At 40.0% G+C, this 18,952-nt stretch overlaps 1 long non-coding RNA gene across 1 annotated transcript; it reads right to left on the bottom strand.

The window, feature by feature from the left end:
* Positions 1-5,330: 5,330 nt before the first annotated feature.
* Positions 5,331-9,206, bottom strand: LOC119732771. Its single transcript, XR_005271597.1, has 3 exons — positions 8,427-9,206; positions 6,854-6,974; positions 5,331-6,395 (listed from the first exon to the last, which is right to left on the bottom strand). It is a non-coding gene; the product is annotated as an uncharacterized LOC119732771 (long non-coding RNA).
* Between the last annotated feature and the right edge of the window lie 9,746 nt (positions 9,207-18,952).

An 18,952-nucleotide genomic window follows, 5' to 3' on the forward strand; every position in this document is an offset into this window, starting at 1 on the left:
GCCAAGGGTCAGGTTTCTTCAATTGGGCGTAGACGACGTGATTGTACCCAGCACTTGTAAATTAGCTTTCTCTTTAGAACTTGACGGTGCAGGCGACAGCAATAGAACCATTTTTGGCAATTTGGCTAGAAATTTATTCAGCGAAATCAGCGTCAGACTTCAAGGTCACGAAATCGTGAGTTATCGTCACGCCGACGTGTATCACAACTTTAAAGACAATTGGATCAACAGCTCGACGACTCAAAACATGGCATACTCGGGCATAGAAAAAGAAAAGGTGTCTAAAATAAGAACGGGGGCTGGAGATGCTAACGCGAGCGCCAACAACGGTAAAGATCAAGCTATCGCGGATGCCTATGGTAACAGTTATTGTATTCCCCTAGACCTTGACATACTGACTTCGCATCCCCCTTTTTACCCCAACTGTTTAAAACAACCTCTGACGTACGAGATAAAGTTTAACGATCACGAAAAAGTAGTGAACAGTTCAGATACGGCAGCGATGTATTCTATCTCAGACTTGACTCTCGAATACGAAGTGGTGACCAACGGAGACCTAGCTATCACAATCAGAAATAAACACAAGGGTTTTATGCAATATCTGTTTGATAAAATCCACTCGCTAGAAGTTAGATCCGTCAACAAATCGGACACGCTTTGGAACGTCAGCGTCAATCAACCGATCAGGGGTCTCAAGGGTATTTTGTTTTTGTTTAAGGATCCCTCGGAGAAAAATACGCAGCGATTTTATAATCCAAAACTAACAGAAATATCGGTGACCGTAGAAGGTAAACCCAATCAACTCTACAGTCAAGCCATGTTTCAGTATCAACACTGTAACGAAATTATCAAGTTCTTTGGAGACAGCGATACCGAAAGCGGGCATGGAGTAACCAAAGACTTAAATTTGAAAGGTTGTGAGCGTACTAAAAAAAACAAGTACGGTCTGTGGCTCGATTTTAGAAGTAACTAAGACAAATCTGCTCACGGATCTGGTAGGAAACTTGGATACGGAGGAGGCATCAACGTTCAATTTAACAGAGAAGCCGAAAGTCAAGGTAACCTCACAGTGTACGTCTTTTTGGTCATGGATGCTCAATTGAACTTGGAAGACGGGAAGTTATAGTCATCGTTTGCCCTACCATATTTAAAAACAAAACATACATCAAAAGAAAATGGATTCAAGCAGATCCTAATGTACATCTCTGCGATCCGGAATTGTACAATATGACACTCAACGAAGCGCTCGATTTTTACAGGAAAGTCTTCGAAGGTATTGCCACACTGTTTATCTTGGACGATTGCTCTTCGGATCAAGAGATTAAATATCGTAAAATGACGTGCGCACTAAGCAAGATGGCGTTTAGCGGAAGACACGTAAATCACAGCTGTTGGTTATTGACTCAAAAGTACTATACTAGTACTAAAATAGCGTTTTAAAAGATTATAGAGAAAATACGGCTTGGTTGGCATTATTTTACTGCAAAGATAAAACATTGTTTGATCAAGCGTTAGACGAAAATGACGTCGTACCCATTGAAGAACCAGATTATATAAAACGACGTTTGAGAGATGTGAAATATAGTAAATTGGTCGTATATACCGAACCTTCAGTTAGTTAAGAGCTACTTGAGTAGCTAGGTGTGTAGCCATTAATAGCTAGGTGAATAACTAAAATAAGCTAGGTGCTTAACAAAAATAAGCTAGGTGCTTTACTAAAATAAATTAAGTGCTTAACTAAAATAACCTAGCTGAGTAGCAACCTATTCAACAAGCTACAAATGTATTACAATTTGCTAATCATTAAAAATCAGCAACCTGTTCAATAAATGTAAACAAAATGTATTTTGCTGTTAGTAAATGATTAATCAGTGGGCTTGTGGTGGCCCAAATGCAATTTCGGGTACATTCTTTGAAACTCTCAGGATCACTAGAGGATACCTCAAGAAGTTCCAAAGCACTTGATGCCATTTTTTCTGACCCTTTTGTGGGCGTGTCCATGATTTTAAAAAGTGGGTGGCATCGCGCGCAAAAAATGATTAAAAAAATTTTACTTTTCTTTTTGGCATTTTGATAGTTCACCCGAGTGCTATATTACAAGAAAAACAAATCCACAATTTTGCCTCTTTTGGGGGTGGGGCAACATTTTAAAAAGTGGGGGTCCCATGTCGCTAACAGAAAATCAACCTGTAAAATGCAATCTTGAGGTTTTTGTTTTTGTTTCAATCCATTATAATTTGGCGAGGAAAAAAACGTTTACCTGTCAACTTATAAATTCTTTGGCTTACATTTGGGGGGCGTGTCACACTTTTTTTCATAAAAAGGGGGCCATACGTGTGATCCTAAAGGGAGCTTGTGCGAGCCCGTGTATATTATTGCACATTCTTTAAAACTCTCACAAAGACCTCTGGACAACTCAACAAGTGAAAATCTGCTCCACCCCCCCCCCCCCCCCCCCCATTGGCCATTAAAACAAGTCACATGCTTTTCTTGAATCTTTGGGGAGCCAGGTTGGCGCTTGGGGAGTCAGGTTGGCTCATTGGTTACTTTCCTTTATCTGGGTTGGGTTTTCAGAAACTATTGGCAATATATTCATCAAAGTTTCAGCCTAAGATGTGTTTCTCTACTCGGTGGCTACAAATCCTTTTGAAATATCCAATCTTGAAGTACATCAGCAATCATGAAAGGCGAGGAAAGTAACCAATGAGCCAACCTGACTCCCCAAGCGCCAACCTGGCTCCCCAAAGATTAAAAAAAACAAATGGGTGACTAGTTCAAATTATAAAAGTATTTTATTAATTACAAATCCTTTACCTTAACATTCCAGCATGGTTTTCCAAAGCGAAAACTCAAAAGTTAGGCAAACCTCTTGACAGAGGCTTGGGATATCAAGTTTTCCTTCTGATATAACCAATCTTAAAGTATGGCACCAATTTTATAAATGATACATATATTCAGTGATATGCCATATTTAAAACTGTGACACACAAAAAAGTGACTTATAAAGGATTCACTAAATCACCCCGGTTTGGCAAGTTTTACTCTTAATATTGCAATTTGTAATTTTCAAACTTTTTTTCCAATGATCGAGTACCACATTTCATAATATCATTTTTATAAATGAAGTGAAGATAAATAAATTTAAAGTTAAAAAGGCTATTGCAGTTTGTGTGTAATAAAACGAGGTCAACATTGTTGTCAGACAAAATATACTACTGTTGATAACTCGAACCTTCTGTTAAGTCAAACAAGGCCTAAATCCCATCTATAACAGTGATATACAACCCTGCTTAACTCAAAACTCTGCTAAGCTTAAATTGGAGCCCACTCTCTTGAAGTTTGAGTTATGGAGATTTATATCAAAACATAAATGTCTCTCAAAATCGATTATTTGTCAATTTGTATGTGTACAATAAATGCAACATATGTTTTAAAAAAAAAGCCTGTCATTTTAATGGCCAATGGGGGGGGGGGTGTGAGGAGATAAGTAGGGTGGAGCAGTTTTTCACTTTGTGAGGTGTCCATAGGTCTTTCTGAGAGTTTGAAAAAATGTGCCATAAATCCATAAGGGCTCTCACAAGTTTCCTTTTGGAATACACGTATGCCCCCTTTTTATGTAAAAAGTGTGACACGCCCCCCAAATGGGAACCAAAGAATTTTTGAGTTGACATGTAAACATGTTTTCCACACCAAATTATAAGGGATTGTAACAAATACAAACACAAAACAGAAAAGCTCAAGATTGCTTGTTACAGGTCGATTTTCTGTTAGCAACGTGTGCCCCCATTTTTTTAAAAGGTTGCTCCACCCCCAAAAGAGGCACAATTGTGGAATTTATTTCTTGTGATGTAGCACTTGAGTTAACTGTCCAAATGTGAAAAAGACATTTTTTTTTAAATATTTTTTTACGCGCAAAGCCCACAGTTTTTAAAATCATGGCCACGCCCACAAAAGGGTCAGAAAAAAAGGGCATCAAGTGGTTTTGAACTTCTTGATGTATCCTCTAGTGATCCTGAGAGTTTCAAATAATGTACCCGAAATTGTATATGGGGGGTCATTTTCGTCCATAAGCCCACTGACAAGATAGCAACATTCGAGTATTTGCAGTTTTTGGCTATTATCATCATATCGCTTAATTTATCAATTTACACATACGAATACCTTCGCTTTTGTAACAAAGTTGCAAAAGCTACAACAAAATTAAATTCGTTTCTAATTAGATGGAGAACCTAAAACTTGCCTTAACGAACGAGCAAGATCACAACGCAGAACATAAAGATCGTTTGTGCGGTGTCGTAGCAGCCGGAAACTCTAGAAATTACGTAGGAAAGGAATATACCATTAAACATATCGAAGCTCTTGACAGTAAAGATCTCGACAAATTTTATAATCTGTACGAAACTAAATTTGGAAATGAAATTGTTCAAACTGTTGGTAAATACACTTTAAGTCTATTTTTGCGAGTGTTATCCGCGGTTACACCCGTACAAATTTTAGGATATAACGTCACTATAGATTCTGAAGAAGAACTCACCAACGACTTGAGTTCTGATCCTATTATAAGCGCGAGTATGTCTGGTGTGTTGAGCGACGTTTGTTACAAGTACGGAACCCTTTTATAACCCCTGGTAGCTACAATTATTACAACAAAACATTTAAAATTAAACAAACCTAATATAATAAATGGAAGATCAGAAAGCAGCGACAGCGACGCCTGCGGCCAACCAGCAGAAACAGAGACGCCCCAACCGATAAAAACAGCGTCATCACCGACGATAACACGAGTGACCAAGACTAAAAATCCTAAACGAATACAGCAGGGTAAAGCTTTAGCAGAGCACAAAAGACAGATGAAATTAAAATTAGCAAAAATGGAAGTAACATCGGATGACACTATAAATTACAACTCTTGGGTGATGTGGGGAGCTATAGCGTCTATAATAGGAGTGGGGTTGCTGGTACTAAAAAGTAAGGCAATTGCGCCGGTGGTACAGCCAGTGTCGATAGTAACCCAATCCACTGCACCCAGTGCCCCAAAACGCTAGACATGAAATAAACAGCAATTAAAAATTGTTAAATTAAAAATGATGAGTAACTTTGACACCAGCGGAATAGCAAATACGATTTACCACGGAGCCGTCATATCGGGTTTTTCGATGGGATACCTCATGGTAGGAGCTAAACTACTCAAAATGAAAGCGCTAGATCTTAATAAAATAAGCGTAGAAGATTATGCTAAATTGACGGGTAGTATAAGTGGAGCTCTGGCCACGCAAAATTGTTTGATAACCCAGGGTATACTACCGGGCAGTATCGTCAAAACGTCGTAATTTAAATAGGTTTATTAAATAAATGGCTGAGGGAGGAATAGACATAGATCCCTTTGACTATGAAAGAAATGATGATAACGATGATGATGATGAAGCAGAGACCAATCTAGATGACAACTTTGATACTCCTGATATACCCGTTACTACTACTGACATTGATGACGTTTTAGATCAAGAAAGAGGCATGGTCACTAATGGTCGCGTTGATAAGTTTTACGATACTTATAACATATACAATGAACCTATACGTCCGAGATACGAAAAATGTGTTAGTAATAGAGACGGTTTATTTTATGACACTGGTTAAGACTTAGTAAGGTTAACGGATTAAAGAAACCCAAATAGATTCTTGAGTCTGAGGACTATAGAGTTAAATTGTCGCTTTGCTCACGAAGTCACAAAAACCCTGAAAATGCGTCCTTTTTCAGATTTGGTTTTTTTTTCGGTCATTTTGTTATAATGAGAAGGACCCATCTGCCAAAGTTTGAAAGCGGAATATTAATTAGTTTTTTAATTAACGATTAATTAGAAATGACAAAATGCCCACCACACAATCATTTGCATTTTTACGAAGTGCATATTAATATCTCATCGTCACTTCGTGAGAACGAAAATCATGCATGGCGCGTGCATTATATTCTCACGAAGTGACAAAATAATCTCGTTCACAGGGAGTAATACCTTAATGTGCAAACGTCACGGCGGCCGCGTACGCAAGGGCTAGCTATGTACGATGCGATTGGATTCACTGCTGTTTGTCACTCTTATTCCTCACTGTTTCTCATACACACAGATGCATGCATCAAGGATTTCTTGCACACATACAGGCAGCACTTTCCTGAGGCCAGCATTACTCCCAAAATGCACCTCCTAGAGGATCATGCGGTGAACCAGCTGGGACGCTTCGGTGTGGGATTCGGTCTCCTGAATGAGCAGGGTGGGCAGCTCATCCACACTCAATTCAACCGTACAGGCCGGGCAGTCAGTGGGATGCTGGACAACTTGCAAAGGTTGATATGACTGTGATGAGGCGCCACCACATCGCAACAGCTCCTGAGGTCAACTCTAAAGTAATTGCAGTTGAAAAAGAAAGAGAATAATTGAAGAATGAAGGGATATTTTCTTTCAGGGAGAGCTTAAATTTACTTCAGTCACCTGACACATAAATTTTTTTAAGTCCTAGTTTAACTGGGGCCTTACCCTGAAAAAGAGAAAAGAGTCATATTGTATATAACATATCGAGATGAAACGAAGTTGACATACATGTACATCTACAGTAGTAAGTACATGTACTAGAATTAATCACTGCATGCATATTCTCCAATGCGAAGCGGGCGCTCAACTGCGAAGCAAAGTGGGCACTCAACTACGAAGCGGGCACTTGATGGCAAAGCAGGCAGTTTCGCCGATAACAGGCGGCGAAGCAGGCAGTTTCGCAGATAACAGGTGGTGAAGCAGGCAGTTTCGCAGGCAACAGACAAAAGTCTTGTCGTAAAAACACAAACCAAAAACTCCCAACTTACCCATCACTTGAAAATCAAACAGGTGTGTCAGCACTCATTTGATGAAATGCCCAAATGCAGCAAGTGTAGGGTACTGAGTACATGTTGCCATTATTCTTGTACTTTCTTATTTCCAGAGTACCTAGAGGATGCAAAGAGTATACATACAAAGAAAATGAAATCACTACTTATAGCTGTTCAAAAGAGTTACTACGTTTTCATTTTCCGTTATGTATAGGAACAAGGTAAATAAGTGAATATTGTATATGACGAAGCCTGGATGGTTTAAGGTGATTCAAGAATATACTTAGTACATATTTTACAAAAATAAATGAAACGTGTTCCATCCATGGGTCACTTGTATAGCAATCTAGCAAAACTGCACTTCTATCATCATGCTACATGTACAATTGTTAATATTAAAAGTGAATCCTGTTTGCTGCATCCACTATGATCAAAATGATCTACATGTATGCATTAAAACCCGTACCTCAATTACAATGATCAGTATTTGCAAAACTTCAAATTTGTATAGAAAAAAGAGAAGTGGTGAAGGACAGAGGAATAATTAAACACATAATTAAACATATTTTTTTTAAAACATGATTTAAATAAGTTTCACTGTATACGCGCCATCTTGCTAAACATGGGGCAAATGTTCACACGTTGCTTTGTACGCATCATCAACTAAAACTTTTGCGCTTCCAGTACCATGTCAGTCAGCATGCGCGCATTTAAAAATTCTATGATTTCTCCCGCGTCTATTCTTGGTGCATATTATTTGTGAAAGTGCTACTTAAATAAAATAGTATGTAATGTAACCTCTGCCTACAATATTTAATACTTTAAAAGCTTCCCTAGCTGTCCTACTTTTTTCATCAAAAATATAGGAAGAGTCAAATTTTATAGGATGGAATTGGAAAGGAGACATTTAATTTGTTGAAAAATCAGATCAGTGCAGTATAAACGACTTTCCTTGCCCTGCCTGGTATGAAATACATTTTTGGATGAACTAAAATGTAGTTCAGTATGAATACCATAGCTCTTTGGAATAACTATTTCCAAACAAACATCGTGATGATTTGGAGTTTCAAATGTGTCTATCCAGGTGGTAAACAATCATGTACATATAGCCTAGGCCTATTCATATAACAATTTGTACAGTTTACATGAATAATTATTATTAACCATGTTAACATTCAGGTTTTTTGTTTTCGTAAATTGTAATTTGAATCATTGTGTGAATAAAGGAATGATTATTTGGCAGTTCATTGCATTTAAGGTTGATCCTCCACACATATTGTCTAGGCCTAGTAGTAGTACTTCTTTCTTCATGAGTTTTCATGCACACATTGCATGGACGGACATGTGTGCAGCTACACAGCGTAAATGCTATGGAAGTTGGAAGTACATGTATGTCACTGTATGTACATGTACATGTACGTACAAATGCATACACACACCGTACAATGTACATGTACATGTACAGTACGATGTGCATGTACATGTACATGTACATTGCATTCTCTCGCAGTCATTCAAAATCTACCCTCTTTTCCTGGCATTCAAAAACAAAAAAAATGCTTGCCCTTACCTTTAAACCATATCTCAATCCACACAAGTAGTTATCGATTACACCAATGATATGCCACAAAAATCATCAAAAATGATTTTTCCCGTTAAAAATGAGGGTTTTTTTCACACTTCATAAAACATTCCCTTCGTTCGCGCTCGCAGTTACACCACGTGAGTGACCCACACAAGCTGCAACCTAGTTCCTGCCAGGGCCGTCTAGAAGGTTTGGTATTTAAATATCAATGTAAATGTGACCTTTGCTCTTTATTTGCATACCTTTCTCATTTGCATCAAGCCGTTAACCAATGGGCATACGAGAAATACAAACCCATCAGGCGCGCTTGCCTGACCGATTTGAATATTTTATGAGTAGCGCACGACGCACGTAAACAACAAGCGCGAGTTTCGAATGGCCCTTTCAGAACAGTGAGGGCGCCCTCTTTATTTCGGGCTGAGACGGCCGTGAATAGGCTGGAGGGGTATTGTAATGGCCAACGGCGTCCGTCCGGCATTTCCGGACCGTAACATACACAAAAACAGTTTATTGATATTTTTCTTTTGCAAACCAGTGGAAAGTAACGAAAAATTCAGGAAAGAAATATGTTTAGCATGATACACGACACGTCTTAGTTCAGGAAAAAATAACCCAAAATTACTTCATTAAATATATTTTCCAAGAGATTGAATTTCATTGAAAAGTGGTTAATATTAAAGCTTGTAACCTGTATGGAACCTAGATATACCAAACAAAAAAGAAAAAATTCGCACGATTTTTTTTCATGGAACTTTAAAAAATGAAAATGAGGCCCAAAAACTTTGCATGTTACATCCAGTGCAGGGTTTTCTTTGAACATGGCTTTGAACCCCTAATAAAAAAAATAAAAATTAAAAAATCACCAAAACTCGTCTTAAACTTTTCATTCACGCCCCATCAACTCATTTGTTGCAATGAAGAAATTCCACATGATTTTGGCTATTTCTGTTATGAAACTAAGTTTACAATTTGTGTACATAACTCTTGTTGCCCACCAAATTCAGAAGGGATCTCAAGATGATTGTTATAAAATGTGAACACACACAAAAGTATTTTCATTTACCTTGTGTGCAATATACACTGTTTTACAAAATATCAATTTAACAGTGAGTCTTAAACTGGTGGTGTGGTATAAATGTCTGTTTCACATTGCGTTAATTGTTGGTGTCCAGTAGTTATGTACGAATTCATTCACTTACCATTTTCATTTTTTAGCAAGGTAAGGGGTCACCTTTGACATGGCCTGAACCAAGGATCAACAACTATTGGTTGTAATATGCGATGTCATGCTATTCCTTGCATGGACACAAAGTTATGTAAAAAAAGATATCATTGCAAATGCCATTGCTGTCCAACTTCTCAGCATGAGTGCCAAACACCATGTTTTTTACTTTAGTCATAACAATCTTTTGTTCACTTCAAATTGACTAACATAGGGGAAAAAACATTATTTAGATCGGTCTGTTGTTGATTTCTGATGGGCCGTCACATCATAAATCAAAAATTGCCTTCTATATTTCATCTTTGTATTAATCAATGAGTCTTTGTTTTATAAGTATAATATCAAGCAGATAAACATTGTAACATAATATGTTTTCCCACAATGTTTGCATGGTGTCCGTGTTATGTACACTAACTTGCCATCATTTACTTTGCCTGCCATTCTTGCAATAGATTCCAGAGTTTGTGTTACATCGTGTTTCAAAGGTTGTCAGTCCATATAACATTTTAAGAAACATTTTTTTCTGGTTGGCCCATATTTTATGAGTGTTTTCAAAAAGATCACCATCCCATTTCAATTTTGTACATAACGGTGTCCACTTAAACACAACTAACTTATGTGGGGCATAAGATTACTTTTGAATTGTTTTGCTTATTTCATGTTAAAGTGGTATTGGCACACCCCATAAAACCACTTCAGTCTTTTAAAAAAATTCTCACACAGTATGAGAAATGAACCTTTCAAGGACACCAATTTATATACAGCATAAGGCTCCTCTGACTCACTTCAAGTGTAAATAAATCTTTTATAATGAGATGTCTTGCTCAGGGTCCTATTTTTTATGTTTCTGTGGATTGTATTAAACAACCTGGCATGGTTACTTGAGCTATTATCTGTTGTTCATTTTTGGGTCTATTTGTAACACCAATTTTGTCGTGTATTATATCCCTGCACTCTGTATCATTATGCTTTTTCAAAAAAAGATGCAGCATTGGTTTTTGCTTTTTACTGCAAGGTTTTCCAAGACATTTCCCATCAAGAGTGGGAGCCAATAAATTAATTCAGTGAATTGACTTGGAGGTATTTCCTCTCTTCCTTTTGCAATTTGGAGGATGTAGCTGCTAAGACCAAAGTAGACAGGAATACTTGAACAAAATTTAGCTTTTTTTCCTTTTATCCAAACTTCAGTGTTGAGGATTCAGTAACTGGAAGGCTCATAGTAAACATGACCGTATAGAGAAAGTTGATATTCATAAATGCCTGAGAGAGTTTCACAGAGTGGCTTTTGCATTTTTTGCAAGAAGGTATTTACAAAGGTATGAATGGGCATCAAAATGTGAGGACTTGTTTTTTATTAGTCAATGATAATAATAACCTTGGGTCGACCCGTTCATCACACTGTTATCCCCTTCATCATTGGAGAAAACATTTCCTAGCAAAACTGAAGGAAATTTCTAGTAATTGTGGCATGCCTTTACTGGACCTCATGTAATTGCATTTAGCTTTAATATGATGGAATGGATGCTATGAAGTTAGGTCTACCGATGACGATGCTATCCAGAGAAATGAATGTTCAGATGTAATACATTTTAGTAGCCCTTGCAATGTACTTAGATACTGTGAACATATCCTCACCAGTTCTATTACACATTAAAGGGAATATACATCATTGGCTTTTGCTGTAATTTTCAGAAATGAAATATTTGAGGGGTTAGTATAATAGATCAAATATTGTTACACTCACATGTTTGAAGTTTTGTGTTCGAAAATGCTGGAAAAACCAAGGAGAACAAAACTGTTCAAGTAGTCTGGTTCCCTGACTCCATCAAATATGAAATGGATCAATTTACAGATGCCGGAAAATTGTAAGGTAAGGGTACCAGTCCAGCTGGCCTTCACCCGTTCATGAACATGTAACCAATAGCAAACACAATTTTGACTGAATTAATGGTAAATTTGGAGCAGTAGTTGAAAAATAGTTCGGTTTTTCCAACGGTGGACGGCCGACCACCGCTGAATTTTTTTTACCAAAATACCATTTTCTTGAAAATGACTTCACACCAGGTGCCATAATTTTACAGGATGCTTTAGACTGTCATTTACCAAGATCCTATTAAGGTATTTCGCAAAAACTTGGTAGTTTGATTTTTCGATGTTTGCAAATGTTGTATATTCCCTTTAAAGCAGATAGTGATTACGGGGAGTCGTGATTTCTGTTTTGAGATAGAGTCTACTCCAACTCCCAAAATAGTGGAGTCACCCAAGCCTATCCTACACAAGTGATTAATGCATTATCACATTGACGCACGATCGACCTAGTACAAATATTTGTATTGTCTTGCCCACTCCAGTCTTCTTTCCTTAAGCCACTTAAAAAGTGAAGCCATGTTAAGCTTTGCAAACAAATTGTTGCTCTGCTCTTGAAAAGATGGGTATGAGAGTTCCAGGTGAAAAGTGAAAGATGTGCTTGTTGTGGAAGACACTTCTAAGTATTAAGTTAAAGTCAGCATCATTTTCTGGTCGATGGTGGTAACCAGATGAGGTGGGTGTAGCCATGTACTTGTCCATCATGTGGAGCAGCTTGTCTACTTTTCCTACAGCTTTGCTTGCTCGTGTCATTGTCTTTTCATTCAGGTTGGGTCCAACATGACGCATGAGTCCTTTGGCCACTTTATTCTTATGTTCAAGATGAAGATCACGGGGGATCCTGCATCCACTCCCTCCTTTGGTGTTGATTGTTCTATTCCATGTTAATTGATATGCTCGCCGAGGAGACAAAAGTGCCTTTACACAAGCCGTTTGGTGAAGAACGCCATACGCATAACTTGGGTGGCCAAGCAAACGGAACAACAACATCAGGAACTTGTACACCAAGAGCAGCCTGGGACCATCCCCTTCTTTGACAGCATCATGTGCATTTCGCAGTAGGAGACCCATACACAAGAAGGCAGACCCATAATTGTACACATAGTCTTCACTTGTTCCCTGTGTTGTCTCTGATATCTCAACATAAGGATCAAGTGACTTGCCATGTACCTTCATCTCGTGGTTTTCCCTTGCTTTCCTGTATTTGTACTCTCGTTGGCAGCCGCTAAATTGGCATGGGTGTTCAGTTTCTGTAGCAGGCTCCTCCATATTTTTAACCAAGGGAAACAAACTGGGTTATCATTTTCCGCACTTCATGGAGCCATCTCTGCTTGTCAACAGGAGACGCACTACGAACGAAATCTGGGACAACAGATGAGTCAACAGATTCCAAGTCAAAATATTCCAGGCTGGCAGCAGTGATAAAAACGTCCAGTTGCAAATCAACAAATTCTCTTATCTCCAAAAACTTGGCCTCTGCATCCTCTGTTGCATTGCTGTTGTTGACTAGATTGGCATTTGCAAAGAATGTGCCTTCATCCAGGCTTGAGTCAGACTTCCGGAAAATTTCATTGCAATTTGAAAAAAAAATCAGTGTGAAATTTGAAAACACTTAGAACTTACGAAAACACTTAGAACAAGTTTCTGGGAATGTTCCCAAAATATCTGCAAACTTTCCTTCTCTTTACAACCCAACAAACATACATCAAGTTAGACAAGTCACGTCCTTAGAAACAGTGGTTCACCCAGGATGTGACATAAGTGGGTCTCCAAAAAAATTCTAACCATTTCCAAATTGCATTTAACACTTTGTTAAAAGGTTGCCCCAAAGTTTTAAAACTATTGAATGTAGGCTCAAGACCCCCCCCCCCCTTCGATGTGCCACTGCTTTGAAAGGAAGCTTTATGTTGGTGGTGATGACCTCAAAGTTGAAAAGTACCTATTCCATTGTGCTTCAAAAATCAGATACAGTACTTTACGGTGGCTGACTCTAGTGCTCTTTTTATCAAATAGATAGCCCACAGTACAGCTCTTATAAAGTACAGATTCCGAAAATGACACCAGGTGTCCACAAGACATTACAGAGACACATATTGATACACTCCAGCAAACAAATGAAGCTACAAACCTCATAGGCATTTCTGATGGCATGCCAGTCTTCCCATTTTGGAATCACTCCACGAAGGCAATCCAATTCAGTATCTCCATCAGCTCTGGCAAACTGAGCATTTCTGGCACGCTGTTCAGTCAGTTTGTCACCACCAAAGAAAACCTTTTAAGATAAATGTGAAATTGACACGTGATCCAAATAAATTTTAGATTTTTCCCCTATACAAGCTCTCGGAAAGCACTGAACAGACAGTGCTTCACACTATGTAAGAAATGGCAATAGTGAAGATACTTATTTAAAACTCAACATGAAACATTCATGTAAATCAATCCAGCACAAAGGAAACTGTACATGTACATAACATCTACTACAAAAACAAAAGACTCCATTTCATTGCACCACATTTTAACAGGAATGTAATCAACAGCAATTGTAAACAGTACTGTTTACTCAAATGACATCGACTAAACACGGACGGAATATCTATCATTGTATAATCTGACAATAAAGTAGACAGATGAATACTGACCATAACAAAAATAGCCCCCTTTTATCGTATAAACGATAAAAGGCCTTATACTCAGTGAACACCAACCGTAAGCATCCTGTATATTGCAGAGCAATTCGCTAGTAGCCGATCAGAACACATTGTAAACAAATACATGTACGCGAGAAGGCGACTCGTGACCTGTGACTTATGACCAAGGTCATAGTGGACAGGATCGATATGCAAAGTAGGGTGGCACGTATGCAAATGCGGGATGGAACAAGGTTAAGACCAATCAAAGATCTCGAGCGGGAAACACAATACACGTACATGTAGATGTCATTCCGTCACAGCCATCCAGAGGAGGCGGAGAGTGCATTTTGTTGTGAGAATAAACACAACAATTTCGTCGTTTTCGCGATGTATCGTGCGAATTTTTCTCGCCAACGTCGCCGCCCTGCGCGGTTTCTGGTGGAGCCTGTGACTGAGCCAGCTTCCAGGGCCAAGAAGAAAAAGAAATCTGCGCCTGTGAAGAAGTCAAGATCACGGAGGGCTCCAGCTCGCACTGCCCCCTCCGCCTCCTTTGCCGTGCCCGGGGTGGTCCCGATCGCCACAGCTCCGCTATGCCAGCCGGGGTTTGGGTCCACCACCACGGGGCAATCGGCGCAAGCACACCCGCTGATCACATCAGTCGGGCTCTCAACATCCGGTGCTGCAGTTTCCACGGGAGCTCCATGTTTTTCGCCGGTGATTTCTGCACCGATTGCCGTGCAGCCGGAGTTCACGCCAGTCACATCCGGGGCTTCAATGACATCCGGGGCTTCAATGGCATTCCAACCAGGGTTATCGCCGGTGATTTCTGCACCAATTGCTCATGCCGTGCAGCCGGAGTTCACACCAGTCACATCCGGGGCTTCCATGAAATCCAGGATTTCGCGGACATTCCAACTGCCGGTGTAGCGTGAATTTACGTTTCTATGAAATTCGGACTCATTGGTAATAACGCCCATGTGTAAGTATGGTAATTAGGAAAGTGACCGGTCACGTGAGAGGGATTAACCAATAATAGGGAAAAGGGGTCCGATTTTCATAGGAGTCGGATTTTCATGTGACACCGGCCGCAAGTCTCGCCGCATACCAGCCCGTTCACGCAGCCGTACCGTCCTTCGGAGCGATGTCCCTGTCCGTTTTGCCCGCCAGTTGCGGGGCGATGTCTTCCTTGGCTGGGTCTGGGACAGACATTTCCGGGGGCCTGTTGTCTCATGCCAATTCAGGCTTGATGTCATCGCCGGGGAGTTCGCAGCATTCAACGGTGCCCCATCCGCCGTTCCTGCGGCTCCCATGGCTCCGGCTACTTCTGCGCCATGTACGACGACCAGCATGGGGCCAGCTTTGGGCAGTGTCCCATTGGTGTGAGTATGGGTCTCAGCAGCCTACTTGTAACGGGCCTAATTTCGATATGTTGACTATGCATCGCCCATTATATATGGCCCAGGCCAATGTACATACCCCATTAGGTTTTCATGTTTCGCAGGCACTAAAGGAAAGATTTTGGCAGGGTTCCTTTATTGACTTGGCTTTGTTACGGAATGACACCGCAAGTGCTGTTTTGACACGCACTGATACGCAAGGTACAGATCTCACTTTTGCTTTGGAGGGGGGCTATCTTGTCCTGAGAAAAACAGATTGAGAGTTTAGATGCGTGGCAATCAGCATTTCACACTTTCATGGCCATTTACCTTGTAAAGCATACAAACAGGTTTGCTGAGCTGCTGCGCTACGCGGAAATTATTCGTACCGCGCACATTCAATTTCCGGGCCAGGGCTGGAAGGTGTACGACGAGCAGTTCAGGCTGAAACAGGAAGCGGACCCTCCCCGTTCCTGGGGTCAAATTGATTCCCAGCTGTGGCTGACCGTTGTAGCGGTCGGGCTGAACTCCCCCTCTTACTCACGTGGTGGGTTGCCGGCAGCGCAGACCCCCCGCACAGGGAATTCTTTTAAGCTCGGGAATTGTTTAGCTTTTAATTCAGCCCAAGGTTGCTATTTTCAGGGATGCAAAATACGCACACGCTTGCAGTAAATGCTCGCGCACTAGTCATGTCGCCAGGTGTTGTCGAGCTTGGGGGCAAGCGCGAGGGGCCACTGCATCCAGTGGTTTTGGCGCATCAAGTTCGGTTCGTCATGAGCCTCGATCCCCGCTACCTGCCAAGCCAAGTGCTGCTGCAGCGTCAGTAAGAGCTCTTGTACTGCATCAGGGTGCAAAATCGGCCAATTTTCGTGCCCCAACCCCCATTAATGTGCCTGTGTTGATAAATAATGGTTAACCTGTAATTGCATTTCTTAAAAGAAATAGTTTGTTATTTTGGTTACTCAGTTTGTCGGTTGTACAAATTCTTTTTTAAGTGATTCAAAAATGGAATCAGTATGTGATACATTTAAGAAAGGTGTCATTTCGGGTTTATGCACACACATAGATTAAATTGAAACTGCAAAGCTTGTGTTAGCAGTGATGTTATGTGGTAGTGTAGTCTCATGTTGTCATCATGCATAATCGGTATGGAATTTTTGACCGGTGGTATGATGGCATCTCAATGATTCAGATGTACACAAGCATGTACTCTAAGAATCCATATCACATGATAGAAGACATATAAAAAGAAAAATGTAAAAATAAAAGAACTCCTAGTTTAATTGCTCATAATGTCAAACTTCCTCATCATGTGTCGAGATGAAAGTGATACATGCATATTTAAAAAAGTGGATATCTTTTTCAGGTTGACCTGATTGATATGCGGGGCTGTCCTGATGGTCACTACAAGTGGATCGGCAATTATATTGACCATTGGTCCAAGTTTCATGTTATATTTCCAATAACCTCCAAAAAAGCAGCGGATGTTGCCATTGCCCTGGAGACGTTGGTATCCCCATATATTGGTCCGCCCAGGATATTATAATCAGATAATGGCAGGCAGTTCGTCAATGATATTGTTCGAGAATGTCTGCAAAGTTGGAATGGTAATTTTTCTTGTTTATATCTTGTGTCCCTAATTATGATTTGCTGGTAGGTGTGTGTCTTGTGGCATTCATCCATCTATATACTAATTGTCCTTATTGTCGATTTGTAACTTCATGGCGTGAATTGATATTCTTAAGAGAGTGGAATTGCTATGCAATTTAGTCCTCGGGAACGTAGCCCGGCTGTGTTGTATTGTCGATGTTATTTTTTTATGTTATGTTGTTACAAGTTAATTTACCATTGATTCCACAGGTGATCCAATTAGCAACATCATTAATGTGAAACCTCGTCACCCCCAGTCCCAAGGGTGTGTAGAAAGGGGCAACAGTGTAATCAAACAAATGCTCAGGACACGTGCCAGAGAAGAACACAGAGAAGGATCAGAGATGCCATGGTCTGGAGTTCCTGCTCGGAAGAAATATGTGTCAGTTCTACTCCCTTTGTTTTTTTTAAACAAACCAATGCTTTGTCTTCTAAAATGTTAATAAACACATTTAAATGATGTTGAAATGCCGGCTGAATATCAGTGTCTTTCCCACATGTGATCGTAAACCATCCTTGTTGTGAGAGTGTTTTACTAGTCAGTTGAAAATGAAATATGCAAAATAAATATGCACCAGACTTGGAGGTCTGGAGTAAGTAACCAATTGTACACGTTTGAAATAAGACTGGTTTCCACCCCTTACCCCCAAAACACTAGTAGTAAGCATGTTTCAGTTGTAAGAGATGGAATACTTCATGGCAACATTAAAAAATCCTGCATGTAATTTGCTTAATTCCCAAATTACTTGAAATAACCTTAAGAAGTAATTTTCTTCAAATGCTAATGACAATTACTTTGTACAAAAATATCCTCTACTTACAGTAATAATCATGTTTTGCTTTCTGCAATTGACATGAATTGCCAAGTGAGCAGTGCCACTAACAAAGACCCCTACGAACTTGTATTCGGACAGAATCCAATTGGTGCAATTGTTCCAGGCCATATTGCCCATCAAGCAGTGACTAAAGAAGATGTTGAATATCTGATTGTTTTGGGGGACAGTGAACCTGAATACTCTCCAAACCATGGCCGGTCAACCATGCCCTAAGCTGCCAACAATTCTGCGACCACATCACAATCTGACCCCCCTGCAGGCGGTGAAGGACCTGTGGCTGACACTGAATACTCTCCAAACCATGGCCGGTCAACCATGCCCCAAGCTGCCAACAATTCTGCGACCACATCACAGTCACTACTATCATGCGGTGATAGACCTGTGGCTGACATTGACATGAACCAGCCAGAATCATACCTTGGAACTCAAAAGAAACATACAAGACAGAGACACGTAGCAGATGCTATGTACCAAACAAATGTTGCACGGATGAAGGAGAGATTCGATAAAAAGGTCTGCCCTACTCCTTTCAAAGTCGGTGATTCTGTCTCTCTTAAAATTCCTTCTGCTGATCGGATGGCACTTGACATGTCTCACGCTTCCTTGTCGATTCGTCAATGCTACAAAGGGTACATCAGACCGTCCAATGTTCACTTTACGATTGGGATCAGTGTACATTTATAATACATATTAAAGGGAATATTGTAGTGTATGTGATACATGTGTTGACACGCCCAATTTTTTTTCACATAACTTGTAATATCTTTTGTCATTTATATCTGGGTTTATGCCAGATCTCATCATGGTGTGTTGACATGCAAATATTAAGCTAGTGAATTGGAAGCCTTCAGAGGTGGTCCTGAAATTGACACTTCTGATTGGCAAGATGAAGCCACCATACTCTATCTACCTCTAAGCACAGCAGTTAGGA

Source organism: Patiria miniata, unplaced genomic scaffold (genome assembly GCF_015706575.1).
Source record: "Patiria miniata isolate m_02_andy unplaced genomic scaffold, ASM1570657v1 HiC_scaffold_25, whole genome shotgun sequence".
Taxonomy (NCBI): Eukaryota; Metazoa; Echinodermata; class Asteroidea; order Valvatida; family Asterinidae; genus Patiria; species Patiria miniata.